The sequence below is a fragment of the Felis catus genome, chromosome C1, assembly GCF_018350175.1.
Source record: "Felis catus isolate Fca126 chromosome C1, F.catus_Fca126_mat1.0, whole genome shotgun sequence".
NCBI classification, from domain to species: Eukaryota; Metazoa; Chordata; class Mammalia; order Carnivora; family Felidae; genus Felis; species Felis catus.
Genome location: NC_058375.1, coordinates 49,927,590 through 49,953,517, shown reverse-complemented (window position 1 = coordinate 49,953,517; position 25,928 = coordinate 49,927,590). Strand labels below are relative to the sequence as shown.

Here is a 25,928-nt window from a genome sequence, read left to right as displayed (position 1 = left end):
CTATTTGGATCCCTGCTTCCAATGTTTTTGGGTATATCCATCAGAAGTGGAATTGCTTAATCATAGAGTAACTCTATTTTTAACTTTGGTGGGGGGGGGGGAACAGCAACCTTAGTTTATCTTTGGAGAAAAAAATGAACAAATTCTTTAAAGACTTGCTTCATTTATGGAGTTGATTTCGTGAGCATCAGGAATCTTGGATTCTTATTAACTGTTTGCTTTGAAAGTCACTTGAGTTATCAGAAACACTCTCAATTTCCTTGTATGAAAAAAATGATATCTTTGAAATAGTTGATATCCAAGGTCTTTGAAATTCTAAAGATCTACAATTCTGCATATTTCCTTGGTGTATGTATGGGTTCATCCATTTATGTCTTCATTCATTCACTTTGGAAATGCTGTTTGAATGCCAGAGCAGGTTCTTCCCCCCTCAAAGATAAACATGAGTGATGGGGAGAGGAGTAGGAATGGGAGGAAGAAGGCTGGCCTGATGGTTGAAAGAAGAAATAGAATGTACTGCAAGCCAGTAGGAGAACAGTACTAAGATCAAGGGATAAACATGGGTTGGGGACATTCTGGGCTAGTGACCAACTTTCAGATTTTACACTTTATCCTAACATTCATGGGGAGCCATTGTAGGGCTTAAAGAAGGTGGTAACAAGGTCAGTTTTGTTTTAAAAAATTACTCTGACAACAGTGTGGAGAATGGACTGTATAGGTCCAAAACAAGTTATTTATCTTTACTCCATTATCTCATCTTTTCCCTTTTATTTTGAAAGCCGGGAAATTAGTCAAGGTGTCCCAGGACCCATTGTTTCATCTTGGAGAATAATACTGTATTATCCTTCTCTCTACAATAAAAAAAATATTTGGTCGCCATTTTCCCTGAACTGTGAAAACTACTCGCCATGGTTGTAATATATTAATATCTCCAGGTCATTAGTTTGCCAATTAATATTTTAGGACCATGACATTACAGTGATTTTAAAAAGTTTTGATCAGAGATTATTATCCCTTTATGTAAACATTAGAAGACTCAATATCACATATTAATATATTTTATGAAAAAACTTAAATTCGTATTGGATTAAGTAAATTTTTCCTTAATTGGGATGCCAATATAAAGCAAATGCTTTAGGGGCGCCTGGGTGGCGCAGTCGGTTAAGCGTCGGACTTCAGCCAGGTCACGATCTCGCGGTCCGGAAGTTCGAGCCCCGCGTCAGGCTCTGGGCTGTTGGCTCAGAGCCTGGAGCCTGTTTCCTTCCGATTCTGTGTCTCCCTCTCTCTCTGCCCCTCCCCCATTCATGCTCTGTCTCTCTCTGTCCCAAAAATAAATAAACGTTGAAAAAAAAATTAAAAAAAAAAATAAAGCAAATGCTTTATATAGAATTCTTTATGTAAGTAATGTAGTATTATAAAATCTTAAAAGTCCTGAGTGATACTGTTTTCCTTTTGTATATATCTCTTATTTTCTGTGCTATGAAAGTTATCAGGTATACTACACCAGCAGGTTGTATACCTATGAAAACAATGTATGATCCCTGAAGGACATTATCTTTAATGGGTGAAGAAAATAATTTGGTTTCTATCTTAGATCACACGAGTGCAGAAATGAGTTGTTTGGGAAAATACTCCAAGTTTTAATATGCAAGGGTAATTAATGCCTTGATTTACTGCAGGTATTAAGATTGATTCAACTACTAATGCCCTCTTCAGTAAAATAATGTTAGAAAGACTGGCATTTATCTTAAATAATTTTCGGCAGTTTGGCATAGTTTTTACTTTGTGTTTACCGAAGAAAGAAAACCAAAATGGGAGCGAGGAGAACCAATGATAAAGAGTGGTTTCGTTTGTCGAGGATGCTTGAAACAGCCAGTTTGTTACAAGCAGGGCCAGGCTGAGAACTGCAAGACTAAAGTTTGAAAGGTACCTGGTATATTTTTGGTATATTAAAAAAATAAGTGCTTTTTCAAGAAAGAAGCCAAAGAATGGTACATGTTTCTGGTTTTAACATTATTCCTATGAGTTTGCTAGTCCTCCCAAGAGCTATAAAGTTGACAATAAATCAAACTTATTTTAATTTGTCATGAGATAGCAGAGAGAAACAAAATTTTTCCAACTGGTCCTCTGCCAAAGTGTTTCTACCAGTCCAATTCACTTCCGAAATTTATACTTACTATTTAAAATTAAGAAAAAATTGAACTATCAAATAAATTCAAGTCTGGAAAACATTTACTGCGTGCCACTGTAGCCAGGCACTATATCAGGTTCTGGAGGTGCAGGAAAAGTAAGTGGTGATCTGGCCTTCAAAGAGGCAAGTGACTCTTTAGGCAAGGCTGGGTTACCTTATATGCCAGAGGTCAGAGCAGAATAGACTTCCCCAGGTGAGCAAACGCGTATGACGTGTTATACCAAATATCGAGGCACATCCTACCTTGCTGCTCACCTTCCAGTACCTTATAATTAGTAGGACTATCTTTTGAAGAGTATTTGAACATCAGATTGCAATAAATCCTATATCCTTATGTGACAATATAATATTTGAGTAAATTCTGAAAATATAAAATGCATGATACTTGCTTCAAAGTGTGTTTAAAAAACACAGCCATTAGTGTTTGATTTAGTTTCTCGAAGTCAAAATTTGAAAAGACAATTGAATTTTATGTGACAGAAAATTGAAAGAAAGACTCATTGCAGTATCACTATCAGGTGCTATTTAAAATGCTTTAATTCTTTTAAAAAAATTGAAAAAAAAATTGACAAGGCAAGAGTTTTTCTCAGTAGATAGCAATGATACAGACATCCCTATTTCCCAGCTAAATGTCCCTAATTGGAAAGGCATGAAGAGCTTATAAAACTTGTCCCTTTTCTTTTTCTTTTGCAAACGTGAATGTAACTAATGCCTCAAATCCACAGTTTTACAAGTGTCTATATTGTTTTGACATTGTTACCTGATCACTCCAGTCGTTTCAGTCAGCTCAAGTCTTGTGCTTTAATTTTTTTTTTTAATGTATAATGTTACTATTTGTCTTAAAGAGTATGCTAGGTGCAGTAATGATAGACTTCTATGGACTGTAGATAAAATAATTGGATTAACTTTGTAGTACCCTCCCCCCAAAAAACCCTCTCCATTTTTCACAGGTTATGGTATGAAAGTTTAACGTAATAATCCTCAATTGAAATTAAAAAAAAAAACACTTCACTGATAGAGCAATTCCAATATGAAGAAATCTGAAGCTTTTTACTACCATATTTTATGTTACTTTAAAATAAAAGCACGATCCACTAAGAAATCACCATAATTAATGTTTATAATATTCAGACACGTATGAGTATCATCAAGTGAAATGCCTGCTCACTTTAGTTCTGAAGCACCAGCACAGGAACAATTTTTACTAAAATTTCCTATAATAAGAAAGCTTAGTTTGCAATTTTTCCCCTGGGGGGTGGGGGGGGGGGTGGGGAGGAGAACTTTGATACCACAAAAGTTTTAAAAGCAGACTCTCTTGCCTGAATAGGGTCTCTCTAAGGGACAAACCATAGTTATGTAGAAAATACTACAAAAAATATTCATTCAGATAAAGATTGGGGGAGAGCATTTCCAAGTTTAGAGCCCTGCCTAATAGCCAACAGAGTCTTTTTTGTTAGTTTTACTAGGTTCACGTGGGAATTCATACATTTTGGTGTATCACTTTTATAGTTATAAATCAGATTTATGCCCAACTGCGAGGCCCTGGAATCTGGGTCTTTAAGGAAAACAGACAGTGGAGGTGTTGCTGCCATCGAAAGTGTGGCTTTCCTCCGAGTTGGTAGGCCGCTGCTCTGTGGGGCTTAGACGTTAACATGCTTTCGTTTGTCTAATGACTGAATTAAACTACTCGTCTATCTCCAAGTCATTATAATGTGGAAATTGTGCACTGTGTACACATCGTGGGCTGTGAAACACCAGCCCAAACACGCGACCAAGTTGGTGTGTTTTAAATGTCGGAGCACATGGGGTGGTTGGTTTTGAATTCATTTGCGCCTCATTTTTACTACTCGAGACACGCTCATTAAAAAGCTGTGTTTCAACTATGTTATATGTTCACATTTAACTGAGCTGGATTTTTCACGGCCCTGCTGCATCTGGCTTTTTAATTTGCCTTGAACAGGAGTATTCCCTCGTATCATAGACAATCCAGGCAGCCTTTACCAGGTAAAGTCAAGTCATTGGCTTGGCCTCTCCTTTCTCAATCTCTCCAAGGAACATGGGCACACCCCTGGTACCCACAGGTTGGGATTGCAGACAGAGATAGGAATTGCAGAACCCCCACCCGGAGGGCTGAATCACCCTCACTTTCTGCAGGGGCAAGCTACTCATTTGCAATCCTCTCTGCACTTAAACCCCTTAAAGTTACAAACAAACTTTGGGAAAGTTACATCACCGTAAACAAAGACACAGTTCCTTAAATTATTATTATGCAACACTGTGTCATTACTCACGCATCGACATTGCAATTATCTTCCCACTTTGGCAAATACCACTACAGCGTTGTAGGCTGCTTCAGAAGTAGAAATCTAGGCTAAATATCTCAGTGCCACCTTTACACACGGAAAAGGTTTCCCACCCTCTCGAAAAACACTCAGGTTTTATCCTGCAAACAAAGTGAGACGCCAAAGCTGTCTCCTAAGTCTTCGGAATCCCCTATTTTAAATGCAAATTATCAGTCTGGTCTGACCCACAAGCCCGGCGATAGAGAACTACACAAAAATGAATTCGTGGAAGTGAAGTTCTGGATGTGCTTTTGTAAAACTCGTAGGCATCAATACACATCTGGTAATCAATTTGTTAATTACTGTATCCCTCAAAAAAAACAAAACAAAACAAAAAAACAAACAAACAAAAAAAACCCAACAAGTTGTCTGTGATCGCTGGGTTGTGTCTCCCCCCAGGTGATCTACAGATCTGGTAAGGAGACTGTCCCCACTGCCAACCCGCGCTGCTGTTCAACCGCTGCATCGCTTGGTGTTTAAACAGAAGACAAATCAAACATATTCTGGACACATTTTTATTAACAACTCGAATCCAGATAAAAAGGATCAAGTTGTAAAAAGGAAAAAAAAAATTGGTAACTAGTTGTCCAAGAAAAAAGCGAGACTGAGGACAAATGACCCGCACAAGAGCCTAGGACCATTTTTTTTCCCTTGCTGTCGCAGAGCTGACAGGAGGCGGATGGGGTTGAGGAAGGGAGGGGGGAGGAACAGAGGGGGGAAAAAGAGGATTTAAAGCATCATCTCCCAATCTGCAAAGGTCTGGTCTCCCCAGTGCTCAGGAAGCGGTGGTAGCCATTTTCATTTTCTTTCTTTTTTTTTTAAAAGAGCGTAAAAGGAAAATAAAACAGAAAAGGTATATATCCCCCTTCCTGCACCAACAGCTCGGCTCCTCCCTCCAGAGAAAAAAGTATTAAAAAAAAATCTCAGGTACAAAACCCAATCCACAGGCATCCAGTGAGGCTTCTGCAGTCAACTCGATTCGATTTGGCGAGTTGCACTGAAGGAGACGTGATCTTGAAAAATCAATCCGTGCTCGCGCCCCCGCGCCGCCGCCGCAGCCGCCGCAGTGGCCACAAAATTAGCGGCTCCGAGGACATTTTTGCCGCAGTGCACGTCCGCCGTAACCACCGAGCGCTCGGGTGAATAATGGAAGTACAGTGTGGAGACAATCAAGTTGATTTATCACGCAAAATAATTCACTGCTCCAGTCCAGCTCGTGGTCTGTCACTTTAAATCACAAACGCGCGGATACACAGATCCGTAGGCCCCACACATGCATGGCACACGTGTGTGTGCGCGCGCGTGTGTGTGTGCGCGCGCGCGCAGAGCCGAGGGGAAGGATTCGGGGCTGCTTCGAGCGAGCGTACGCGGGGAGGGAAAGAGCAAAAGGGCCTGTCACCCCGACCCCCTACCCCCACCTTTTGCAGCGTGGACAAGTGGCTTGTAATGCAGCTTGGAGCAAAATAAAGTCTGAACAAAACTAGACTGTGAGACTAGCACGTCCCAGAGTGAAAGTGAGTGACGTTAACGCAGACTCTGTAAAGAGTCGGATCACTTGCAGGCAAAACTAAAATCCTCTCTTTTTTTTTTTTAATATATAAAAGAAAGCAAAGAAAATCATTAACTAGGTTCAGATCTAAAATACTGCTTTTAAAATGCACGCACATGTCGAAGACTCAGCGACTGTAATTTCTTGGGTAAACATCTGGTGAAGACATTCCAGGAACACATCTGAAAGGAAGAAAGGCGTAAGACAGCCCCTTCTTTATATATCTCGGGTCAAAAAAGGGTTGTTAAAACTTTTTTTTTCTTTTTTGGAGTGTGCTCTCGATCTAAATACCTTTATGAGCTCTAAGGGTCAGTTTGGTTTGGGAGAATGGGACCGAGCTGGGAGTGACGAGTCCTGGGTTCCAAGACACAATGGTGTGTGATGTTCGGGCAGGTCTCTTTTCCTATGGCCCCATTTTTTGCCCCCTTTTCTTGCTGATAAAAATCTCAGGCGGTAAATGATATGCTTTCTGTGTGTGTGTGTGTGTGTGTGTGTGTGTGTGTGTGTGTGTGTGTGTTTCACAGACGCTCCATGATTCTATCTACGATGCAGTGATGATGGGGTGGAAGAGGTTTTGATGTAGAGACAAAAAGAGGTCACATTCTTCAGGTGGCATCTGTGGACACTGGAGGTAATGAAAGTGATGAGTCCAGTTTGCCTGAGTCCTTAACAATAAAGATTGTGTCTATATTAAGAGCTACTATTGTCCCAGCTCTGAAGTATATATAGCATATAATGAGTGCTCTTTGAGAATGACAATGTAATCTTGTAATTATATTGGGGAGGGAGGGTCAGCCAAAAGGATTTTGAGACTGGAACAATATTCAATATTCTTGTTTATTTGTAGCCTGTATATGAAATGCATTAAATCCCTTGGGTAATTCAGAGAATATTAACTTTTTAGTGGGTAAGAGTTCTTCTGTGCCAGATCGGCTGTCTAGATTGACCGGATTAATAGGATTAATTACTCCCTATCTACTTTTTCAGAAAACAGCTCCAAGCAGGGTCACAGGCTGGGGCCACTGTTTGACACCCCCCTCCCCCTTATCTCTGAGGTGAGCGGTCAAGAGTGTGAGTGCTAGAGCCATACCACTAGCTAGTTTCGACATGCACTAGCTGAGTAATCATAGACAAATTATTTGCTTTAGTTGTGCCTCAGTTTCCCACATTTATATAAGGGGGATTATAATGGCAACTAATTCGTAGGGCTGTCGTCAGGATTAAATGAGTTATCATATTAAAGTGCTTGGAACAGAGCATGGCACATGTAACAAACAGCTCAATAAATGTTACAGGTTATTATTACTCCAATGTAAACACAAGGAAAGCAAGGTCAGATATAATAGAGGAATCTTTGAGCTGCTCCTGGATTTCAACTAAGGCCTCTAAGCACTTTATTTTATCTGGCTTTTATGTCAGCTTAAAGCAAGGAGCTCAGCAGTCTTTATTATTATTAAGAATAGGCCAGAACATTCCCTACTAAAACTCCATTCCCATGCATACAGTAGTTATGAAACTGAAGAATTCTCCACTTGACCAGCTCAATGTAAATATGTAATATTGGCTCTATATGTTGAGTGTGTACTTATTGATGTGTGTTTTGACTATCCAGGTGGGAAGAAACCAAGTTTTTTTTTTTTTTTTCTCTTTTCCTTCCCCCTTTGGAGAGAAGTTTCCAAGGCATCAGTTCCTGACTGTTTCTGTTGTGGTATTCTTTGGTACACAACTTGTTACCTTAGGCCTAGCTGCTGTCATTGAATTATGAAGTCAAAACAACCCCAAATCTCTGGCGTGCTCCCTTTGTATCATTATTAGTTTAAAGGGGAAAAGCGGCATCCTGAATTTCTCTCCTCTCTTAATGACTCCCAGAGTCCAGACTTGAACAAGGCTTTAGGAAGGGTCACAGGCAAGGAATGCTTAAGGGAGCAATTCCACTAGTGTTTGCAATTTGGGATTGGAGGCGAGCTGCAGTTAAGCTTTATAGAGGAAGTGGAGATTAGGTGTTTTTCCAGAACAAGATAGGCGCTGGCAGGCCTAGTTAGTTCCCTGCTTGTTGGAAAGTCGTGTCCCCCTTCTTTCCTCCAGTGGCACCTGAAGCCCAGGTGCACTAACTGTTCTACCAGGGGCCGGCGAAGAGACCAGGCTGGCAGGCCTGGGACGTCCGGAGTGGCATCCGACACCAAGTTTAGAGGGCGGCAGGCGCATGGGTTTTAAGTTCAACTTTGGACAGAAAGCGTCAGCGACTGTTGCTGAGAGCGGCGAGAGAAAAGTTGATTCGTTCTAAGCGCTAGCGTGAGCGCTCCAGATACACTTGGTCAGTTAGATGAACACAATATCCTAAATAAATAAATCAATAAAAGACGGTGCGCTGCCTTCTACTCCACCTGCTTGCCCTCTTCCTTCCCTTTGTGGACGCGGCATGAGACTTTAGCTGGTGAAGACTCCCCCCTCCCCATTATTATCACAGGCGCACACCCTTCTAAAGAGACTCTGTAAGGTGCCAGAGAGGAAGCCCAAGGTACCTATATTTCCAAAAATTTCGGGAGCCAAAGATGAGAAATCTGGCGAGTTTCTTTCCTCCCTGCCCGCAGCAACTTAGCATCCAGAAGCTGTGGGCGTCTGGCCGCGCAGAGCTTTCCAAGACGTCCGGCGTCCGGGGGACGACTTCACTGATCACAGTCCCTAGTGGACCGCGGACTTTGCCAGTTTCAGAGGTACTGGGGAAACTGAGAGCAAATAAATTAAATCTACCCTCCATCACCACCAACCAGGACGACGGGGATCCCCCACTCCAGGCCTGGAGGGGGGTTGGGGCGACGGCAGGTGGACCGAATAAGCAGGAGGTGGGGAGCAGCCCGGCAAGGTCATGACCGTGAGGCCGCCAGAGGAGGCCGCGGTGCGCGGCGGCCGGGCGCCGCCCTCTGGCCCCGGAGCTGACCCCTCGGCGCGCCCCCTTCTCGGCAGCCCGCCTGGCGCATCCCTAGGGGAAGGAGGGAGCGACGCGGTGGAACCGACCCTTACTTTCGCGGTGGAAGCTGAAATCCGCGGGGCTCCCGGATGGCTGTCCCGTAAGGATGTTCGGATGCTCAGCACAACTGAACTTTAGAAGGGGCTCTTTGCACTGGCCCCCCTTTTTAATGGCAACCTGTGAGAAACTTTTGTGCCCTCCCCTCCGTGTCTTCTTGCCCCAGGAACTTGGCCCAGACGACCTAGTTCTCCACATTAATTCGTGGTCCCACCTACTCAGCAGCCCCTTCTCTCAGACAGACTTCTAGGGTGTCTTGTAATGAAGGGAACAAGTTCAATGCTTTTTTTCCTTTGGGGGGAGCATTGTGTGATTTAAAAATCTCCTAGGTGTTACAAAACGAGCCAGACCAAACAACAAAACCAAAAACAAAATGCGCTGCTTTCCCGTGAGCGTAGAGTGGAGTCAATCCAAACCTTCCTTAGGCCAGTCTGAGTCTTTGGTCAGATAGTCGAGTTCCTGAATCTTTCAGGAAAACAGAGAGCCCTTTTCACACACTTCTGGAGGGGACTTAATAAGACTGCAATATATTACCACGTTTAAAAGGTTTTTGCAGAGGCAAGATTTCCTAAAAGCGACTTGCCAGCGATGCATGGAAAAGCAAATCCGCTTATAGAGAGGAGCCGCTGAAGAGGAAGGGGGGAGAAGGAGCCCCAATTAAAAACCGCAGTTTCCAACTTTTGAACCACAGCACTGATAATTGTGGGGCTGTGGGGGCTGCTGGAATGTACTGACTGCCTCTGGAGCAGACAGGTTGTAGACCTCCAAGGCTGTTTTCAGTGTTGGCTGGAAGTCCCCAGACTTCTTTTCCGGTAGCCTTTCCCCTCAACGGCCGAAGTTAAGTCCCCCCTTTTGTGTTTTGTGAGTGTGTGCTCGGACCCTGTTGTGTGTGTGTGTGTGTGTGTGTGTATGAAAAGCCTTGCTCCTCACACACTTGAAGTGCATACATTTTTGTTCTTTAGCTGGCAGAGTGTGGACCCAGGATGGGGATGTGGGTGCCAATGCGGGTGAAATCCTGTGTTTGTGCCAGTTTGTTGTCTGACCCCTCACCCTACTGCTGAGGAATGGGCCTAACACAGCCTTCATCTCCAGAAACTTTTGCTGGAGTTTCTAAGACAAATCATTTAATTATTTTGATCTGAAGGTTTTGGTATTTTGTATAATGAACTCAAGAGAAAAATCGCGGAGTGTGTAAGTTTTGTGATTTCTCTGAGCTTATAAAGGTTCTGGATCCCATAACTCTGAAGGGAAAATTACTAAGAGTCTTTTGCCCAGAAAGTATAACCTTCTGGGTTCATGAGGGTACGGATAAGGAAGGACTGCTTTCCATAAACTTTAACACATCCCAAACCAGTGCACCAAGTCTCAACTACCCCGCCTTTGGGAACACACATGCATCCCCCAGGTATTTCTGGTCGTCTGGTGGTTACCAGGCTATTTTGCAGCATGTTCTCAAACTATCTCTTTGAGTGGCCATTCTAACTTTTACAAAGTTTCTTACTGTTTACCATGATAAGTTGCACTTGCCCTGTGTGCAGCACAAGCTTGCCTTTGAGCCCTTGACATGCTTCCAACCCTGTACTGGGAGTGTTTTAAAGGTTACATTTTAGTCTTAAGGGATAAAAATGTTGCTTTCATCCTGTATACCCAGAGTGCTGGGGGTAGAGTGGCCAAGTTTGTAGGAAACCCGATCTCTTAGCTTTGCTAACATCAGGAGGATAGTTTCAACACACCAGTCCTTGCCTGCTAAAATGTCAGAGCAGAGTACTCGGGGGCGCACTGCATACGGGTCACCTGTTTCTGTCCACCGGCGGGTCCCGCCTCCAGCGCCGGGGATGCTGGGCGTTAGGGATGTTACACACACCTGCAGATTTTAAAGCAGCCCAGGAGAGCGGGAGTACCCCTTTTTCCGTCAGGGCTGCTTAATGTAGCAAGTGCTAGACCTTCACAAAAGGGAAAACATTTTAAGTCTGTCCTTTCTTAGGAAGCGCTTAGAGACCAGGCCCACCAATATTCCGGATAAAGTTAACGCTACAGAAATGTGTGGTGCATTAGGAGGCCGACTGGGGACTCAATGAAGACCAGACTCTTACAGTTAATCTCGCCTCCCTCTTTTTGTTTCCATGGCTCTATTTTTCCTTCGGTCTTTTTTCCTTCCCTAAAGGGTTTTCTAACCCCCCTCCCCCTTTTTAAATGAAGTAGACACTAAATTTGAGAGTTAATGTTGCAACCAAACTCTTCGGAATCCACCGCTCAGTTCGCTACATCTTTGCTGCCTGTAATGACAGCCACTATTGTTCTTAAAATTCACCAAACTAACTCTTTCAAGTTCTTTGAGAAAGTGTAATAAGTCTTAATTGGAAAACACCACCACCGCCCAGTTCTCATGTATTTTATTTCCTCAGATCAAGGAAGAGGACCCCAAGCGAAAGAATAAACTTTATGCAGATTATTTTTTAGCGATTCTTCTTACTAAATCGTGCAGCTCCACGCGATCCCCCTTGTACCTCTTCCCCCGGTGTCCTCACTAACCCACTCAGCAATTGTCCCCACACGACTCTGCGGGTAGTGAAACCCTCCGAGAGGAGCCTCCACGTACTTGCTCCCTCGCTAAAGCGCTCAGTTTCAAAAGTTCTGAGAATTTCTTCTTCAGAAACTACAAATGGAGCAAATCATTTACCTAAGTCATTCAAGAGCCTCTATAGGAAGGACTTTGCAGGATGATGATCCTTATAATGCGGTACTAATGAAAATCCCCTTAGTCCCTCTCTCTTGGCCTCACGAGGGACGGCGTCCGCTCTCTGTCTGCGGTAGAGAGGCCCCGGCCAGCGGCGGTCCGGCGGCCCCTCTTCAAGTGCCCCCAGATGGCACAACCAGCGCGCAGAGCGACAGCAGCGGCTCCAGACGCCGCCGGGGCCACTATCCCATCCGCCGTCCCTGGCCGCCCCCTTCCCGCCTCCACCACCCAGCGCGGGCCACTCCTAGGCTTTCCTTCTCGCCCTCCCCAGTGATTTTATGGGGGGGGGGGTGGGATGTAAAATGGGAACGTTCCCTCCATCGTGATGCCCAATTGCTCAGCTGTCTCCCACCGGAGTGGATTGTAATTAAAATCCGGGAATTCAATTTTGCTGCGAAATCTTAGTTTCCTAGGGAGGGGCTGGAGGGAAGGAAGACCCTGCGGAGATCGCGGGCCAGAGCAGCCCCCCACCCCGCCGCCCTGCCTTCCCGTAGGGAAGATGAAAGCGAAGGGTCCCTGGAAGGACTAACAGCCTCCTCCGCCCGCCCCCCCCCCCCCCATGGGGCCAGGGCTTTAAGGAAGAGGAGGCCGAGGCCAGGCGGCGAGTGCAGGGCGGGGGCTTCAGGTCCCGCGGGCCACCGAACCCCCCTTCCCAGGCTGGGGAGCTCTTGGCCCTGCAGGTGCACCCCCGCCCCCTTTTAGGCCCCTCCTTGGAAACCGCCTTCCGGCCCAAGTTCTGTTCTCGGAGGCTTTGAACGAGGCCTTTCAGAAGTTTTTTAAAGCTGCCCCGCCCCGCCCAGCACTCACGGGGTCACACTCTCCCCCATCCCTCCACCCCCGCTCCAGCTGCCGGCAAAAGGGGGTGCGGGGAGGGAGCGGAGGGGGTAGGCTCAAGGCCCGGGGATCCAAGCACAAAAACCAGGGGCGGCTGGCTCGGCCTAGAGCGCTTGGAGATCGGCGCCTGAACCCTACCTCGGAGGAAGCTCAGGCTAACTGCTCGCCCGGCGCGCCAGCCCCGAGTGGGGGAGGGCGGAGAGGTGGAAGACAGACCGGGCAGGGGGGCACGGCCACATTGCCAAGGTTCCTTTGCAGAGCTCGCCAAGAGACTATTTTAATTGGCCTTTAGGGGAGGCAGCTGGTGACCCGTGTCCACGTTCTCCAAGTTCCCCTGAGCGAATCAGGGCGCCACCTACAGGCGAGCTCCAGGTAGCAGGAGGGAGAAGGGAGCGCCGGCCAAGTGCTGCGGCCCCTCCAAGCAGGGCCTGGTTGGTGCAGAGCCGCCTCTGAGCTCCAGCGTCCGAGTTCTGCCCTCTAGTTACGGGTCTGTGGGCAGCAGCAAGCGTCCCGAGGGCCCTGGGGAGCGGGGAATTGGGGGGGGGGGGTAGATACAGGAATTGGGTTATTATACCAAAGAAGTTTCTCCTCCAGGCTAGTCTCAGGGAGTGAGTGCAGCGTGTTTCTTTGAGAAGAGTAGCTGTGTGGCCTTGGACAAGTTGCCTAATCTTTCTGAGTCTCGGTTTCCTCACCCTTTAAAAGGGGAGCAGCGGTACAGTTTATCCCTCGCTTTTGGAAGTGTGAGCCAGCCACTTCACTTTCACCAAAGACCCACCTTGGTACCTGTTTTCGAAAGCAGAAAGAAATGGAAGAGGACTCTTGCAAAACTAGCCATCAGCGTTTGTGTTATGGCCAGCCCTCAGCCACGCAGCGAGTCCCCTGAGCAGTTAGAGTGGCGCCCCCAAGCTCCTGCCCCGGGAACTACAGTCAGCATCTCAGCATCCAACCCATAAACCTTTGAATTCTCTGTGAGCCTCTGTGCTTATTTTGTGAGTCCTTTTAACAAGATGTGTGGTAAGGTATCAGAACAGTCTAGGAGAGCTTATTTTTTTGAGTTTGGGAGCGCTAAAATTTTTTTCACATAGAATATAATAATAATTGTCTCTGTTTTACACCATTTCGGTCTACAAAAGTTTTCATAGAAACGCTCTACCTTCAGAAGGGTGGTGGAGGACCTGTGTCTGGCAGGGTCCTTGTGAAAATGAAATGAGATAACGTAGGTGACTTGTAGGGAGTTTTCAACTATTTCTAATATGAAAAACGGTTTTTTATCCTAAGAAATCGAACATACAAGACTTTGGCTAGCTGTGTGCTGTTTCTCGAAGATTAGGGCCTTAGAAGAAGATAAAGGGAACCGAAGAGGCTTGAGTGTCTGATTAGGATAGAAGGATGGGTTAGTGGAGGTTTTAACAACTACTCTCTAGCTAATCCCCTCCCACAGACAAATAATAAACTATTTGTGGATCACTTACTATTACCACATACTAGTACCTCATTTAATTAAAAATTTTGCTACCACCTTCTAAGGTATGCCTTACCCCATTTTAAAGATGAAGAAATAAAGACATCAGGTTGCAAGGTATAATTGGTTCACCTTTTTTTTTTCTCTACTTAAAAAAATTCCCATTCCAAGGTCCTCTGGCTGGCTCAGTCAATAGAGTATGTGACTCTTGATCTCAGGGTCATGAGATCAAGACCCACGTTGGGCATAGAGAGTACTTAAAAAAAATTCCTGTCCCAGATATTTCAGAATCTACCCTTAACATCAGTTCGTTAAGCACATCCCATGTGCTTGGTTACTATATTAAATAATTGTACATGTGAGGTCTCCTGTAATTCTCATAATACGTCTGTGAAGTAAGAGTTCAAGTTCTCTCATCACAGAAGAGGAAATATTGGTTCAGAGACTTCAGGGGAATCCGTTAACATCCCACAGCCAAGAGGTGCAGCCAGGTCATGGAGAGCCCAGATCTTCTGACTACACATCTAGATGCCTTCTGATGCACCATGACTTAGGATGGTCCCAACTAGTGTTAGCACACTTTAAAAAGTTATCTAGAAAGGTCTGGCAGGAGAAGGGGACACCTTGGTGTTTTTCCTGTGTTGGAGGTATAGTAAATAGTAAACGATGGTGCTAATAGCCTTAGTAATGGTGGAGTGTGACAATGTTTCCCAAGGAAATACTGATGGTGGAAGAAGGGGGCAGGGGTGCGAAGGGAGAAGCCAAAGAATGAGCTGACTTACACTTTTATAAATATGAATAACATTAAAGAAAGAAATATGACCGAATCAATCAAATATCACTATAACAAATACCATTACACGGAGAAGGTTGGTACAGCGTGGCTATTGCCAAATCCTGGTATTTGACCTTGGCAGATAGTGCTTTGGTGATTCGGTTATAAAAATTATTTAGTAAGTATCTTTGTACATTAAATATTTCTGCTGGTTCGTGTCCATGTAATAGCAACATTTTATGATGAAAGGACTGGACTGTTCAGGGAGGAGAGTTACACTCCTTTCATTGCTTTTGTTTTTCCATTGTGTAGCAATTACTCATTGGTTCCGTTTCTTCTTACCTACCTAAGTACCAAATCAAACCACCATTCCTCCCCAGGACAACTGCCTTTCACATCTGAGAATAACTAAACATACACAAGGCCTGAGAGTTAAATGATAAAATGCTTTGGCTTGGGGCATTGTGTATAAATTCGTGCATTCCACTTTCTTCTTTGTCCTACTGGGCCCTGCCATGATGCTTCTGCTAGCCAATGCATTACTAAGACCTCAGACTTCAACTGCATTTCACCTTCAGCTTCTATACATTGTTTCTAATGATATAACAGATTTTCATTTTGAAACAAATGCCACAGGAGATTCTTTAGCAGGAAAACCCAACTGGGTAACTAACACCATAAAGGTATCAAATTTAAGGTCAGATGGCTTTGGATTGTCGGTTTTGGGGAACCAGTTGGTAATTAGTTAAGAAAGAAAACATGTTGAAACCAATACATATTTGTGGAATGTATTTGACATGTTCCAAATGTTCTAGATGCTAACAGAGACATAACACAGTTTATAGTCTAAGCTTTAGAGTAGAAGCTTCTCCTCTCTTCCATTCCCTGGAGCCATGCCTTAGTGCTGTTGTAATAGTGATGTATATCCTAGCTCAAATGTCAAGCTGAAATATTTCCTTCTGAAATTACTATCTTCAGACTAGAATTTTAATGTTACTCATTTCGTCATCTTTAGGTATGGTTATATAAATGAATGAATGGAGAAAGGACTTCAGGAAAGGTGGGAGCTATAACTATGGCCTCACCTCACATAGTCACCCATATATACATTTATAAGAGACAGCTTTGCACTTGAGACACTATTTTATTCTCTAATGTGGAACTGTGCTTCTATGTCATGGAAACACCTATCAGTCATTGTAAGTGTGTGTATGGGTGTATATCTATATCTTGGAGATATTAGCTACTTCTTTTTGGTATCCTTCTCCAACAGTGAGCAATCCAGGGCTCTTTTTAGTAATGAAAGGGCGGATTCAATCTATAAGCCAGTTTGAAATTCATTATTGTTGACCTTCCCCAGTCAGTCTTAGAACTTTTGACTGTGGGTATCTCCCCAAGTCAATTGCAGGTCAGCTCTGAGAACGAATATACTTAATAAAATGGAATGGCTTTTTACAACAGACAGGTGTAGGGTTTTGTTTGAGATGCTGAACTGCTGTTCCTGATCATGGGGAATTGAATTTTCTGCCAAAGCCATTGGTGAGAGTCTAATAAACTGATGTTACATATTATTGGCATTAGATGGCCCAGTCTGATGAGATAGTTGCTCAGAAAGTCAATTACTAGAATCCTGTAGTAAAAAGCAGTATTTCCAAAGAATTTTGATGCTACAAAAGATAGTAGTATAGCGTGGACTCCTGAGTGCCTGGAGACAACAGAGCTGACTGAATTTAAACAGAAGGGGCACAGCCACATGTTTATTTGAAGAACCCTTAAAGATGCCCTGAAGGAGCTTAAAGATCATGGGAGCAATTCTGAAATATTTGAAAGAGAAGAAGGGGTTATATTAACACGGAATGTTTTCAGGCTGAAGACATTGTCGTATTTGACCCATATAGTCTTCACTAACGTTGCAGCACAATGCTCCCATTTCACAGACAGGAACAGAGACCCATAATTATGTATGGTAAGAGGTATAGATGAGACTTAGACCTAGTCCAGTCTGGCCCCAAAACACATGTTTTCCTGCTTTATTCACTTAATGTCCAGACCCTCAGCCTTCTCAATCTGGCCTCAGTTTACTTGTCCAACTTTATCTTCCAATAGGAATGATTGGCTCTTTTCCTGTATGTTTGAGTTTGAGTCTTAATTATTGAGTCTGAGCCTACACAGAACAACCTCTAATCTCCAAGTCACTTGCAGGGACACCCAGGTACAGAAATTCTGAGACTCCAAGAGCCAAGTCTAGTTGTACTCACCCTTTATTGGTACATCCAGCCTGGCGGCACCATTTGAATATTTGATCAAACCAATTTATTCCTTTTCTGAAGTTTGCCCTCTCTAACCAGCTTGCAAATCCCTATTTTCATTCTCAACAGCTGCCGGTGCCTGGGTCAGTGCTTTACACGTTGTTGTCTATCTAGAAATATTGGCTGGTTGCTTGTGAGGCATCCAACCTGCCCTTACTTCTTGCTCTCTCCTGTCCCCCACCACAAAGGCTGGTGCAGAAATATGACAAAAGGGGCAGGTTCAGCCAGCTACTCCTCCCTCCGTCCCCAGGCTGTCCCCCTCAGGCCCCAAATAAAAGGTTTAAGGAGGCTAGCTTCTTGCCTCAGCTCTAACAAACCCACACTTCCCTGTGGTCAGAAGGTTCTTTCCCTCCACAACCGCTGGGGCTGAACCTAGGCTCTCTTACTGGTACACCGACTGGGAAAGAGGAAACACGTGCGTGCTGTGGGTGTGTGTTGCCGGGGTGGGGGGGGGGGCAGGAGACGGTAGCATTGGGGGGGGGCACAACGTGGGGTGGTGGCGGCGGGGAGAGAACGTTTTTCAGGGAACCCGAGAGCCACACTACTTGCGACTGCGACCCCCAACTGTCCCAAGGGAAACAGCGGGCCTAGCTCTTTTGTCAGTGAGGCATTTCGATGGCAGCGCGGCCGGCTCCGCTCAGGTGGCCTCGAGGGGTTCGCAAGCCTTCTCGGGGGGGGGGGGGGGGGCTCGGCCCTGGACGATTCCCACAAAGTCTCGACGGCAGGCACCAGGCAAGAAGAGGCTGAGAACCGCCTCCACTCCTCTCCCGCCATCGCAGCCCCCCTACTCGCGGGAGCTCCCCAGCGGCCCGCGGAGGGGCAGGTGCGGGGCTGAGCCGGGCCGCCCACATCCGCTGCCGTCCAGATGCGGGGTTTGTCTCTTTCCCGCCTCCGGAGACCAGGGTCCCCTTCGCCCTCCGCGCTGGCCGGGGGAGCCCAGCACCCCGGCCTGGGCAGCGCGCTCGCCCGGGGACGCTGCCGGGGTGCCCGGGGAGGGGACCGATTCCTATCTCCACCCCAGCCTCCTTCAGCTGCGCGGTGCGCGCACAGAACGTCGGCGGAGTTGCAAGACACTTTCTCGAGTTGGGCTTTCCGTTTGTGAACGGGGTGAAAAGTTTATCCGGCCCCTAAGCGCGCCTCCTGTTACCCGGCGGCCGCTAGCGGACACCAGAGGGCGCCCTTTTAATGCGCTTCGGTCGGGGACCCGCGCTCTGGGAGAGCGGCCGCAGGAGGCTGCGCCGGGACGCCGTTTCCCCGGGGGGAGCTGCCATCTCGGGGACACAACGCAGCGCCCTTTTCGCCGTCGCGTTCCCTCCGTGGTGGATAGGGTGTGTGTGTGTGTGTGTGTGTTTGGGGAAGTGCTGACCCCGCATGGCTCAGAAGGCCCTGCGGCGAGGCCCCCTTTCCGTCTTCGCGAGAGGCGGGCTACTGCAGGGGTTCACTCCCTGGCTCCTGTCACCGAATGTGAATGAAGGGTGCCTGCGACCTTCCGTGTGAGGAGCAGGAGGGGTTCCCCAACTGAAGCCGTGCCCCCCTCTAACTGCTAAGGAACAAGTCTGCAGGCGTTGTTCAATTGCAAACGACTAATTAATTTTCCAGCACTTGTGCAGAATACTTTAAAATGGAAAAATGAAGGTCTTCAATGAAAATGAAGCTTGATAGTGTGCACCTGCCACTAATGTACGGTGCACGGTAACTTCCCCTCATTAGAGAGATGACTTGGGTTGAGAACAAGTCATATAGTGAAAATCACTTCAACACGTGCCTGTTCATATGCATAAACTCCTGTGTACCAGATGGCAAAATATAATGACATCTTAAACAGCTAATTGCATAAACCTTGTAATGCAGATAATTGCTGTACCAAAGTAGGAGTTAATAATTTCCCACTGTATTGCCTGGCTTCAGAGTAATCCTTAAGGAAAGTTGTGACAATTCTAACACACTAAAGTTCACCAAGCGGTAATTAAAACTAGCACTTAAATCATTTGACTTTCAAACCCTTAATTATGATGCGAAAGAACTGCTTTGTGGAAATCCAGAATTTATGGATAGTTACATGATAACATTTAATGCCTATATTTCATCAAGTTTTCTTTCATGGGCCTCATGTGGCATAATATTATAGGGAGTCCATGAGGGTATAGTCTATTTCCCAAAATTATTTCAATAGTGGGAGCTTTGCATTTGGGGGGCGTATTAACCTCTGCTCCCAGTTGGGTCTGTTGATTACTTTCAATTTACATTTATTTATAGAGCCCCTACTATAATAACTAATTCTAAGCCTCACCCTGTGCCTTGCATTGTTCTAAGCACTTATAAGTATTATCTCATTTAATCCTCGAAACAGCCAACTGAAACATGTATTGACATCCCCACTGTCCAGATGAAAAAACCCAGCCACAGAGATGCTCCGCAATTTGCTCAAAGTTAGCTGGAAGCCACGGAGCCAAAGTCAAGGCAGTCTGGCCCCAGAGCCCACACTATTTACCATACTGCTCTCCTGTCCCCTGGGCTAAGCCAGGACCTTAGTAGTACAATATTTCTTACTCATTTATTTTCTGATCATATTTAGTAATAGTGCTAAAATAACATTGTTAGAGTTATAAAAGACAGTTGGCAGGCAGGTATATCGTTGTTGATTTTAACTTACTAGGTTACATCATGACATATTTCAGAAATAGATATCTACTGTTTTCCATAGGACAGTTCTTCAACAGTACATAAGCCAAGAAAAGTAACTCACTTTTGAAACTCAGTTTTGATTATACCAACATTTAGTATAAAAAGCAGGCGTAGCTTAGTGTTTCTACTTCTCTGTCTTCACAAAGACTAAGATTAGGTTTCAACACCTTAATAAGGATATACAAGAATGAACGTAGCAAAAATCTTCTTTATAGAATAGTGACATATAGTATTTTTTCTCCTTGTTAATATTGCAGTTTCCCTTTCCTCAGTGTGAGCAGGCATATGTAGCATAGGATGAGAGATACCAGTTATTTCCCTAGTATGGGGGCCATAGCATTTGAACTCCCACCAGTAGATTCCTTTCTGTGACTTAAGCACTCTCTCCTCTGGGCTGCTGCTCAGATCCTTAATTCAGTGGGAAGCATATTGGTCTAGAGGCCAGAAGGCTGTAGTCTCATTCTAGTTTGGTTGTGAGGCTGCAGTATGACCTTGGGCGAGTCACTTCAGCTTCCTGAAATTGTCTCTTTGCCGTATAAATAAAGGGCTTGGCTTGGGATTACCTCACATCCCTCCCAAGTGGATCATTCTAGAATGTTATGCAACTACAGCCCACCATTACTTGAGTGGGAACAAGATTTTTAGGTTGATTTTCCTTACAAAAGAAAATGAAAGTCCTGGATTTGGGGGCAATGAATGGACAAGTGTCTCTGGGGGGAAGAAGAGTTTAATGAGCATTTTCCCAGGGGCAGTGCTCAGGCTATTATCAGGTGAAATAAGACATAGTCCTGGACATCATGAGTTCTTTTTTTAAAAAATATTTTTATGTTTATTTATTGATTTTGAAAGAGAGAGAGGGAGAGCAAGTACATGCTAACGTGAGTGGGGGAAAGGCAGAGAGAGCGAGAGAGAGAGAGGGAGAGACAGAATCCCAAGCAGGCTTCACGTTGAGCATGGAGCCCAGTGCGGGGCTTGACATGGGGCTCAATCTCATGACTGTGAGATCATGACCTGAACTGAACTCAAGAGTCGGTCGCTTAACTGACGGAGCCACCCAAGTGCCCCTCATGAGTTCTTAATGCAGCGGGTGATACTGACAAGTAAGCAGAGGAGTACCATGAAGAGTGATGGAAATTAACTATAGAGACAGGAGTGACTCCTATGTCAGGCTGCAGGACTCATGGGAAATTTCCTGGTGGAGGTGATTGACTCCTGAGCTGAATTTTGAAGGATAAGTTGAGTTGACAGTGAATAGAAGGGCATTCCATGCAAAGGACACTATATCCATGGTATAGGGAAGAAGAGGGAAAGCATGGGTCTATCTGGGAACTGAAAGGAGGTCATTATTTCTGTCTGTTAAAGTGTGAGTTTGGGGAGGAGAAGGTCTAGGCAGTAGAGGTAGGTCAGATCTCAAAAGGCTCTCTTAAGGAGTTTGGACTTTGTTAGTACAGGGTAGTCCAAACCGAAGTTTGTCTATTTTAGGATGTTGCTTAGGTATTATACTAATTTCCAAGTTACCAAAAAGAAGTTTTTTACTCATTTATTTTGTCTGCTTTTTAAAAAAAAATTTGTTTAATGTTTTTATTTATTTTTGAGACAGAGAGAGACAGAGCATGAGCTGGGGAGGGGCAGAGAGAGAGAGGGAGACACAGAATCTGAAGCAGGCTCCAGGCTCTGAGCTGTCAGCACAGAGCCCGACGCGGGGCTCGAACTCATGAACTGTGAGATCATGACCTGAGCTGAAGTCGAACACTTAATTAACTGAGCCACCCAGGAGCCCCCACATACGCTTTATTAAAAAGCAGACAGGGGCTCCTGGGTGGCTCAGTGGGTTAAGCAACTGACTTCAGCTCAGGTCATGATCTCACAGTTTGTGAGTTTGAGCCCCATGATGGGCTCTGTGCTGACAGCTCAGAGCCTGGAGCCTGCTTCGGATTCTGTGTCTCCCTCTCTCTCTCTCTCCCCTTCCCCCGCTCATACTCTATCTCTGTCTCTCTCTCTCAAAAATTAATAAATATTAAGAAAAAAATAAAAATAGAGAGTATGTGAATATACACCAGAAGGAGGAGCCCTACTTTGGCCACTGGAGGGCTGGAAGTCAGTTTTTCCTCCTTGGTGATCCTCAGTAAACCAGCTTTCATACAGTCCTACCCCTGTGGAAAGGGTTGGCCTCCAATGCTAAGCCTCTAAATCCCTCCAATCCCCAAGCTGGTGGTTTATTTTACATACCAACAAAGAAATCAAAGTCACAATGATAGCAAAAGACAGGACAGGGAACAGTTAGAATCCTTTTTAAATTGCTTTAAAATGGCAAATCTCACCTATGTTTATAAGGAAATCATTTCTCAGAAGCTCTGATCTGATTTTAGGAGTTGAACATTATTGCTCTCAAGCACTGTTGTTGGAAGTATACATTGATAATGCTTTTCTGGAGGTCAACTGGACAGTATATATAATGCTTTGTATCTTTTGAACCTGTAGGAATTTGTCCTAAGGAAATAATCATGAACTGTTCAAATATTTGACAGAATAAGGTCTGTGATAGTGGTTTTATAGTGATGAATATTAGAAAAATTTTGATATACACTTTTAGAGAATTATTCAGATGAATTATGGTATATACATACTAGAATACCATAAAGCTATCAAGATGTTGTGATATAGTAAATGAATAAATTCTATTATAAAATAAGTATAGTGTGATCTTATTTTTGTTAAAAATGTATATATGCATAGGAAGAAGAAGGAAATATATTTCACAATGGTAAACTTGTAAGTGGCTTTTATTTTCTTCCTTTTTATGTTTCTATTTTCTAAATTTTTGACAGTGGGAATGTAAACTTTTGTAATAAGAAAGCAATCATAATAAGAAAGCATAACAAGAAAATATGTAATTTATGATGTATGTAAATGTTATGTATATATTTATGTAATATAAATTATGATTACTTATATCCTTCCAGTTTTTATCAAAACAAATGGGACAGACTTGTACATCTATCAAGTAATGATGGACAAGGTAATTTGGACTGATCATCTTGCTGAAGACAATGAGAAGAGCTGATGAAAATACAAAAACATCTGCTTTAAGCCATTACAGAAGTGACAAGGTAGTGAAGAATGACCTGGGTAGGGTCTAGAGGTGAGGGAAGCCCAAGAAGTAAGCTCAGCATTTGGGCTTACTCTTCCACAAGGGGACTTTGCCAATTCAAGAGAGGGTAGCTGAGCGGTGGGATCAGGCAGGGAGAGATTGGCAATTGGGAGTATGAGTGAACCAGAAACGGAGAGGTCCAGCAGGGATGGAGACTAGTTCTGAATCATCCTTAAGTTGGATCGAAGTGATTATGGCCTGAAGGCAGAGACAAATGTAAATCTTCTGTGGGCGAGCTAATGTCATCCTAGGCCACAAATTAATTCTATAAACAAATGCTCAATTACAGTAAGTATTATGCAATAAAAGAAAATAAGTAGGCATGTGAGGAGACAAGATGGCAAGAATGGAAACTCACAAAACCACTCGGCAACAGAAACAGGCCCACGGAGATTCCAGATATAGGAATTACGAGACACAAACTTTAAAATTGTTACGGCCAATGTATTTGTAAGAGACATACCTAAGCATAAAATATGGAAAAGTCAGGACACCTGGGTGGCTCAGTCAGTTAAGCGGCCGATTTCGGCTCGGGTCATGATCTCGCAGTCTGTGAGTTTGAGCCCTGCATCGGGCTCTGTGCTGACAGTGCAGAGCCTGAAGCCTGCTTCGGATTCTATGTCTCACCCTCTCTCTGTCTCCCCCGTTCATGCTCTGTCTCTCTCTCTCTCTCTCAAAAATAAACATTAAAAAATAAAAAAAAAAAGAAAGCAATTTAAGCTAAATATTAATGAGAAATATGTGTCTAGACTCGTGGGATACAGCGAAAGCCATGCTGAGAGGAAAATCTGTAGGTTTAAAAGCATATATTAGAAAAGAAGAGAGGCTGAAAATCAATAAGCTGAGTAGCTATTGAAATAGTGTAGAGATAAAGCTGAAACTTAAACTCAAATAAAATAAAAAGTAGGAAATAATAAAGACAAGAGCAGACAAATGATATAGAAAACAAACATAGAGTAGAAAGGATCCACAAATCTGAAAGCTATTTGAAGGGCTAATAAAGTTGATAAATCCCTCATGAAGTGAATTGAGGAAAAAACGGAATGCAGAAAACAATGTCACAAATGAAAAAGAGGATATGATTACAGATACTACACACACTAAAAAATTTCATGAAAGGATAGTATGAATAACTATGCTAATGCATTTGAGAGTCTGGATGAAATAGACCAATTCCCTAAAAAACACAACTTACCAAAATGAATTAAAGTAGAGAGTGTGAATTGTTCGATAATTATTAGAGAAATTGAATCCATACTTAAAAAACCTTTTTGCAAAGAAAATTCTAGAATGAGATGGCTTTCCTAGCAAATTTCACCTATCATTTGAAGAAGAAATATTGCCAATCTCCCAAAAAACCCTTCCAGAGAATAGAAAAAGGGGAGTATTACTCTATTTGATTTATAGAGTCAGCATTACCTTAATACCAAAACTTGATGAGGACAGTTTAATAAAATAAAATTATATGCCAATCTCTGTTATAAACATAGATGTAAAAACTCAAACCAAAATATTAGCAAAGAAATTTCAGCAATATATAAAAGGATAATAAATCATTACCACTTTGGGTTTATTCCAGGAATTCAAGGTTGGTTTGCTACTTCAAACTCAACAAATACACTGCATTTGCTGAATAAAAGAGAAAAATTATGTGATCATCTAAATACATGCAGAAAAAGTATCTGATAAAATTCAACATCCATTTATGATAAAAAAAAAAAAAACCCTAGCGAGCTAGAAATACAAAGAAATTTCCTTAATCAAGAAAAGAGTAGCTACCAAAACCTAACAGCAAACAATATACTTAATGATAAAATATTAAAAGCTTTGAGACTGGACACAACATAAGGATGTCTATTATCATTAATAGTCTAGTCCATTCACTATTGCACTGATCCCAGTTATTATAGCAAGGCAACAAAAGAAATGAAACATATGAGGATTAGAAAGGGAGAACTCAACTATTACTTGCATATGATACCATTAGGTATATAAAACCCAAAATATGTATGCATTATTGGAATACGTGAGCTTAGCAGATCACTGGATACAAGATCAATATACAAAAATAATGGCATTTCTATATACCAGCTTCAATTATAGAATTAAATTTAAAAATGTGTTCCTTTTTAATAATATTAAAAGTTTCAAATACTCAGAAATAAACCTCAAGAAAACAATAATATTGTATAAAAAATGCTTTGATAAAAGGAGGGACAGACCATGGATGTAACTGGATAATCCCATTTTATAAATATGTTATTTCTCTCCAAAAAATGCTGATGCATAGGGGCACATGTACCACAATGTTTATAGCAGTGTTTTCAACAATAGCCAAGTTATGGAAAGAGCCTCAATGTCTACCAACTGATGAATGGATAAAGAAGATGTGGTTTATATACACAATGGAATACTACTTGGCAATGAGAAAGAATGAAATCCTGCCATCTGCAGCAACGTGGATGGAACTGGAGAGTGTTATGCTAAGTGAAATAAGTCAGGCAGAGAAAGACAGATACTTTCACTGTTTGCTTTCATTCTTTCGTGGATCCTGAGAAACTTAACAGAAGACCATGGGGGAGGGGAAGAGAAAAAAAAAAAAAAGAGAGGGAGAGAGCCAAAGCATAAGAGACTCTTAAAAACTGAGAACAAACTGAGGGTTGATGGGGGGTGGGGGAGAGGGGAAAGTGGGTGATGGGCATTGAGGAGGGCACCTGTTGGGATGAGCACTGGGTGTTGTATGGAAGCCAATTTGACAATAAATTATATTAAAAAAAAAATAAAATCCCAAGCGAATTTTTTAAAATGGAACTTTTGAAAAGATTATTCTAAATGCATATTTTAATGCAAATGGCCAACAACAACCAA

General features: G+C 43.6%; 1 long non-coding RNA gene across 1 annotated transcript; it reads right to left on the bottom strand.

The window, feature by feature from the left end:
* Positions 1-5,030: 5,030 nt before the first annotated feature.
* On the bottom strand, positions 5,031-13,458 carry LOC123379636. The gene is made up of 2 exons (XR_006584340.1): positions 8,605-13,458; positions 5,031-6,264 (listed from the first exon to the last, which is right to left on the bottom strand). It is a non-coding gene; the product is annotated as an uncharacterized LOC123379636 (long non-coding RNA).
* Positions 13,459-25,928: the final 12,470 nt, after the last annotated feature.